Source organism: Dasypus novemcinctus, chromosome 4 (genome assembly GCF_030445035.2).
Source record: "Dasypus novemcinctus isolate mDasNov1 chromosome 4, mDasNov1.1.hap2, whole genome shotgun sequence".
Lineage (NCBI taxonomy): Eukaryota > Metazoa > Chordata > Mammalia > Cingulata > Dasypodidae > Dasypus > Dasypus novemcinctus.
The window spans coordinates 121,826,310-121,833,505 of NC_080676.1; the positions used below are offsets into that span (position 1 = coordinate 121,826,310).

The 7,196-nt window shown below is 36.4% G+C and overlaps 1 pseudogene; it reads left to right on the forward strand.

Moving 5' to 3' along the window:
• The first annotated feature begins 493 nt into the window (after nt 1-493).
• Nucleotides 494-1,246, forward strand: LOC101431845 (serine/threonine/tyrosine-interacting protein pseudogene; annotated as a pseudogene).
• Nucleotides 1,247-7,196: the final 5,950 nt, after the last annotated feature.

Below are 7,196 nucleotides of genomic sequence, written 5' to 3' on the forward strand. Positions count from 1 at the left end.
TGGAGAAAACATGAACTGCAGATAAAATATTAATCATCAATAAACTCGAACATCAGTTATTTGCACATATTCATTCAACAATAGGTGAATGTTTAAATGGGTGTATGTGTGCAAAATTTTCTTCCAAGTATTTTGAACTCGTTTCCCAAAGTTGCTTGGAAAAAATAGCTAGTCAAATGAGAGAAAATATGATACCAAAAGAAAATTGGAGATGGTTGTGTGCCTCGTGCCTCTCTGGAGCTTGGGCGATCTGCAGGTGTGAAGACATTGGGAGAGGGAGATGGCAGCCTCATGGCAACCCGTATGAGCCGCCCAACCTTTCTCTTCCACGCTGTAGCTGTCACCAGGATGCTTTAGTTGGCATGTGTTAAGTTTTAAATACCCGCCCAACAATCCTTAAGTCTACCGGTGCTACAGCTGCCTGCTCCCAGGGTCGCCAGCCAGGTACGTAACTCACCCTGCTACCCCACCCGCTGGCCTTTGTGCCGGGACCATGGAGGTCGTGAAGCTGGGGTTCCCCACCCTCCCACAGTGCAAAGATGATGCCGAGGAGTTGACTATCCTATGAGAAGAGAGATGCAGGACATTTTTCCTGGATTATTTTTAGGCCCATTTCATCTGCTACGAAAAACAAGCTATCTATACTACAGAAACATTGATTAACCATAGAATATGCATAAGACAAAATATTGAAGCAAACTTCACTAAACCACAGTTTCAGCAATTATTTAAATATTTAGTCTTGCATATTGCAGATAATCCAGTTGAAAATAGAATATGTTTTTGTTGTTGTTGTTGTTGTTTTTTCCGGGACTAAAAAATTTATTGATAGGCACCTCAAAACTGGAAGGAAAGTTCATGTTCATAGAAATGTACAGATCTCTGGGAGTGCTTCCTTTGTTAATGTATGCACTACGGAAACGTTTGGAATAAGTACAGAGATGCATTTGCTTATATTCAAGAAAGATTTTGTATTAATCCTAATTCTGGATTTGTCCATCAACTTCAGGTATACAAAGCCACTATCTAGCAAAATTAACAATTCAAGTGATGTCACCACTACAGATAGAAAAATTACCTGTCCATTCTGGTACACAGGCAGTTTGAAGAGAACACATGAAGTAGATGTGAATTTGGAAAAATGTCAGTGGCGGTTGCACAGATTGGGCTGACTCAAAGGCAACATTTGAGAAGATGTGAATTTCTATTTGGGAAGGAGAAAATACTAGATACAATAATAATGTAAAATGGCAAAAGATCAAGTAGTTTCTTTGCAATTATATGTTGCTTCTAGACATGTTTTTCTGCAACTTTTTGGGCAACATTTTAAGATGTTGGATTTCTGCAATAGATGGCATTGGTAGTTTTACTCCTTTTTCTTCACTCCACAGTTTTATTATGAACCTAGAATTGTGGATGTGCAAAGAGGTATTATTGCAATAATGCACTTTTCATACCTGAAATGTATTTGTATGATACAAAGTTATTACATTAAACCAAATGCAAGTTAGGGAGAATTTGTTAATAAAACTTGGGTAATTTATAACAAAAGGATTTACTAAAATTTGCTAAAAATTCATTTTGTGTTATATGTATTGAATTTGAAAAATAATTTTACAATTCAATTTTGTGATGGGGTCTCAGCGAAAATGCTGGAATCTGCCACATTTTTCTTTTTAGTATAACACAATACCTTAAATGTCCCTTTATTTTTCTGAGCTCTTCTTGATCCTTCACTAATAGTATTTAAATCATGTCATTAGCCACGTTTCCTTACTTAAACATGATCCAGTTAATGCTTCTTTTCCTTTTACCTTCCTAACTAGTTTACTCTATTTAAAAAAGTTTAGGGGAGCAGAGGTAGCTCAAGTGATTTGAGTGCTGCTTCCCATGCATAAGGTCCCTGTTCGATCTCAGTTACCTCCTAAGAACAAAAAACAAACAAAAAACAAACTCTCATTGAGGAGAGCCTGCAACTCAGTGGTTGAGCACAAGCTTCCATGTACAAGATCCTGGGTTCAATCCATGATACCCTCTAAAAATAATAATAATAATAAAAAGTTTAATGAGCAAAAGAAGCTGTTTTACTCTCTCAAAAAAATAGTTTCTGGTGACTTTCCTTTTTGCATTACTTTTTATTTTTATCTGTTCTTTTGAGAGCTTATTTTTTTGTTATTGTTGTGTTAATTTTGTCCAAAACAGTTCTGAATAGAATATAGTATACAAATATAGCACTATTGTTTTTATTTCTTAAATGAAACCCAAACCAGAAAAGTGTCTTGCACCATTTAAATAATAAAAAGATAAATCCTCATGAACTCCACATTAATATACAGAACAGTGAAAAATAAGATGAATGTTTTTCTATAATTTCATTGTTTTTAAACTATTGTATTAGTCAGCCAAAGAGGTGCTGATGCAAAGTATCAGAAATACACTATAAAGAATATCTCTTTGGGGTAAAAACTTACAGTTACAAGGCCCTAAAGAGTGCAACTCAAGATTGGTTTCTCACCAAAGTCAGTCGCCATGTGTTGAAGCAAGTGGTTGCTGATCTCTGTGAGGGTTCATCCTTCCTCTCTCTAAGCTACAGGCTGGCATAGGGCTTGCGTCTCTTCCTAGGGCCACAGGATCAATGTGTTCCCTTCTTCCATGTTATGACAAAGTTCTGTTGTCTGGCATCTATGGAACTCTTTCTCTTTCCATGTATCTTATTTTGGGTGAGTGTCCATTTTTATCAGACTACCAAGGGAGTAGGGACTCAACCTTGAGTCATACCCTACTGTAATGGTTAAAACAAAGTCCTAATCTTAACATAATTTAATCAAAGACATCTCAGTTGAATCTAATACAATCAAAGGGTACCACACTCAGAGGAACAAACTAGTTTATAAACATAATTCATATCTTTTTTAGAATTCATAAATAAATATCAGTCTGCTATATTCCACCCTCTGAATTCCAAAGAGACATTACAATATTAAAAAAAAAAAAAACAAAACAAAAAACACCTTAAATCTTCTCAGTTAGCAATGCTAAGTACAATAAAACATCAGAATCAGTTTAAAGAAATAGAGTTCGTTTTGGAGACTTAGACCTGTGAAACTTACAAAACAATTTATCTATATCCAATATACAAAAGAACAGACATGGCATAAACATGTGTATTACCATAAAGAATATTTGGGAGGGAAACATGAGTCACTGGTCCCTAACAATTCTAAAAATCTGCAGGACGTACTTCATACAGATTTCAAAGTATGAGAGTCATTCTTAAATGATGGTTTCTTCTCCTTGGAGCCTCATGCGGACCCTTCCTCTTCACAGGCTTGCCCAATTGCCATTTTCTTTGTTCCACCTTCATCAAGCATCTGGGTGGCAACTGAGTTCCAGATCTCACCCTCCAAGAACACTGGGATGATGGCCACACTTTCCCTAATCTCTGGGGTATAGTCTCAACCCCCTTAGTACAGTGAAGTGATGGCAACATTCTCCCTAATTTCTGGCATACAGACCTAACCACCTCAGAACAGTGAATTTGCCATCTGACCTTTCCCAACCTATGGGGAACAAGCTCACCCCTCTCAGAGCACTGGAGTGTCAATTTCATTCTTTCCAATCCTTAGGGAGTGTGCCCACCCTCTTTGTAGCCTGGGGCAGCAAAACTTTCCCTGAAGAGCAGGATGCAACATCCACCCACTTCAAATGCTGGGACAAATTCACTCTCTCTATACACATGGATGGGATTCCTCTCTTGACCTAAGAAGATGTCTTAATTCCAGGCCTCAGTTTCCATAGTTTTCCTCTTAAAGTTTTTTTTTCCCTTCTATCTCTACCTTTCATGTCCTTTTTAGTCTGGGCTGATAGTAGTGTTTTTCATACAATGCTCATAATAAGTTTACTGGTTTAGCATGCAAGAAGCTGGAATTCAACCCATCATACAGTGATACTTGCCACAAATCTTTTTGAGATTATTGCATTTTCAATACAGGCTTACAAATTCCAAATTGAGTTAATTCCTCAAATGGAGCATTATCATCTGGAGGTTGGTTTCCAGGGGTTTGGGATTTATGACTTTATTTTCTGGTTTCTTTGTGCCCAAAAAAGCAGTACTGAGACTTTCTCTTTCATCTAGCATTTTGCAATAAGCTATAAGGAGAAACGAAGCCCCATTCTCTGAGTTTAGTTTGGAGAATTATTCAACGAAATGCCCAGGCTTGCCATTTTCAAATTCTGCCTTCCATGGAACATCAGGAGTTAATCTTGCTAAGTTCTCTTCAACTTTAAAACACTTATCAACTTTGTTTCAGTTTGCAATAATAAATTAATCATTTCCTTCTAAGGCCTCATCAAAGGTCTCTTTAGCATACATACTCCTACCAACATTCTCTTCAAAGCAATCTGGTCATTTTCTATCAAGCATCTCACAATTTTTCAAAAAAAAAAATACCCCTTGCCCTTTTATAAAACTGTTCCAACATTTTTGGTTAGAATTGCAAAAGAATGACCCCACTCCTGGTACAAAATTCTATATTAGTCAACCAAAGAAGTGCTGATGCAAAATACTAGAAATCTGTTGGCTTTTATAAGGGTATTTACTTGGAGTAAAACTTGTAGTTTCAAACCCCTGAAGAGTTCAACTCCAGATTGTTGTTTTTATTATTATTATTTTATCCCCGTCTTGCAGCTTTTTGCTTGCTGTCTACTTTGCTGTGTCCATTTGCTGTGTGTTCTTCTGTGTCTGTATTTATTTTCATTTATTTTCCCACCCCTTGCAGCTTGTTTGCTGTCCTCTCTCTGTGCCCATTTGCTGAGCATTTTTCTGCATTTATTTTGTTTCTCTCTCTTTTTGTTGTGTCACATTGGTGAGTCAGCTTTCCACAGCTTTTGCAGGCTGTCAGCTCTCTGAAATGTGCAGGTGAGCCTGCCTTTACAAGGAGGCCCTGAGATGTGAACCCAGGGCCTCCCATATGGTAGATGAGAGCCCAACTAATTGAGCCACAGCTGCTTCCCCAAGGTTGTTTTTCAACAAAGTGAGTTGCCATCTGTTGAAGCATGATGGCTGCCAATCTCTTCAAGGGTTCAGTCTTCCTTGCTCAGCTACAAGCCAGCATAGGGTTTGTCTCTCTTCCCAGGACCAAAGGGTCAAAATCCTTCCTTCTTCCATATCATGACAAAGTTCTCTCCTCTGGCATCTATGGAACTCTTAATCTTTCTATGTATCTTCTTCTGTGTGTCTTTTTATATTAGTTCACCAAGGAGACAGGGACCCTGAATCAATTTTTCTGACATGTTCAAATCAAAACCCTAATCTTAACATAACTTAATCAAAGACATCTCAGCTGAATCTAATACCATCAAAGAGTATAACACCCAATGCAACAGTTTACAAACATAATCTACATCTTTTTTTTGAATTCATAAATATCAAATATATTAGTTTATTTATTTAAATAAATTTTAAGGTGTGAAGAGACCTCCTTAAATTATGTGTAGCATAGACTATTACTCCTGTTTGATTTATCTTATCTTAATGATTCTGTGAGATTGTTCTGGCCCAAAAAGAAGGTTTCCTCTGAAGATGCATTTTGTATTCTTAATTATATATGTAAACATTGTTCTAAGAAAAACATTTTCTGTTTTACTAATGTAATGTGTGACATAGGAGAGGAGCATTCTTAACTTTTTATAGTTGATGTCTTTAGGGTAGCACAAACAAAACTCCTTTGTATTTCACTTTTTTCAGTACTTTCTTGAGGTGCTTTATTGATGGGAATGATTCCTATACTTTCCCTTGGTACAAAGAATTACTATGAAAAGTAACCTATTACACCCAGTTACTTGCTTTGCTTTCCTATGATGTAATAATACAGCAAAAGCTATTTTAGCTAGAATAGTAAGTTAATTCCTGTTGAATCAGGTGATATTTCCCTTCTGATTTCCTTTCCTTCCCACAACTTATGATCCTGAAACAGCATAGTGCTGATCTGTAGAGAAATGGCCAGAGGTCAAAATATTTCCATAATGCAAACAAGAGTACAGATCTTAGAACATCAGGTCCTTTCAGGATGGAACACTGTCCTGAACAACCGTAATTGTTTACAGAAAGAAATATTTAAATCTTGCAAGGCATACATGGGAAATGTGTGGACGTGATTGCTCTGGTATAATGTTATATAAAGAATAAAAATTAACTATACTCCCATCCCTGAGATATTCAATAGGTATGATGTGGAAGCTTGGGTCGAGGCTCTTAGTCCTTGAGGCTCTTAGTCCTTGAGGCTTTGAGTCCCCTGTTCCCATCTTTTCTTACTTCTAGTGTCTCTTCCTTAAATTCTTCAGTGCCTCCCATTCGAGCCATTCCTTACTTTGAGCTGGTCTCAACACTAGTTCCAATCCCATTGTGGTCAGACATTCTGATGTGTGATTAGGACATTTAGCGTAGTGGTCTAATAGAGTCAAGATTTGCATTGCATGTTCAAAAATTCCAGTTAGCAAAGTGCCAGATAACACAGATTTCCTGGGTATAAATCACTTATTAGATTGGTCAACAAAGACCTCTCTTGCAATTTAATAATCTGTGATGTTTTATTCTAAAGAGAATCTTCAGAATTATAAATTTAAGTTTTAAAAATGAGGCAATAAGATTTTCTTATTAGCTTCTTAAATACACACATCCTCTCTAGTAGTCTGGCCAAAAATACAAATTTGGTTATTGGTGTTAATTTACAACTGGTAATTTTCCACTTTTTCTAACCATCATAATTTTTATGTTGTCACTAAAGTACCTGCCCAGCACTGTGTACTAAAGACCATCTCTTACAGATAGTAGAGAAAGGACTGCCATTTTCTTGGGTGCAATATTAACGTGAACAAAGCATGGAATATTTTTTTCTTTCATAACAATGTTGCACATTTGCATTTTCTTGAAACCCCTTTACCTAATACTCAAAAAACTCTTCTGGCATCCTATTGCTTTCTTAATTTCATTCAATATCTATGATTCCTTCATTTCCACTGATGTTTTGTGATAGTTAGCAAAGACAGAAATTTAACCAATTATGATTTATTTCCTGGAGTGTTTGAAAAATGTATGTATGACATAGCATGCAATCTTAAAACTAAATATGTACTCTGAGCACAGAACTTAAAATAAATTTGTTTCAAAACTGGAAAACTGCAATATCAATGTCTAT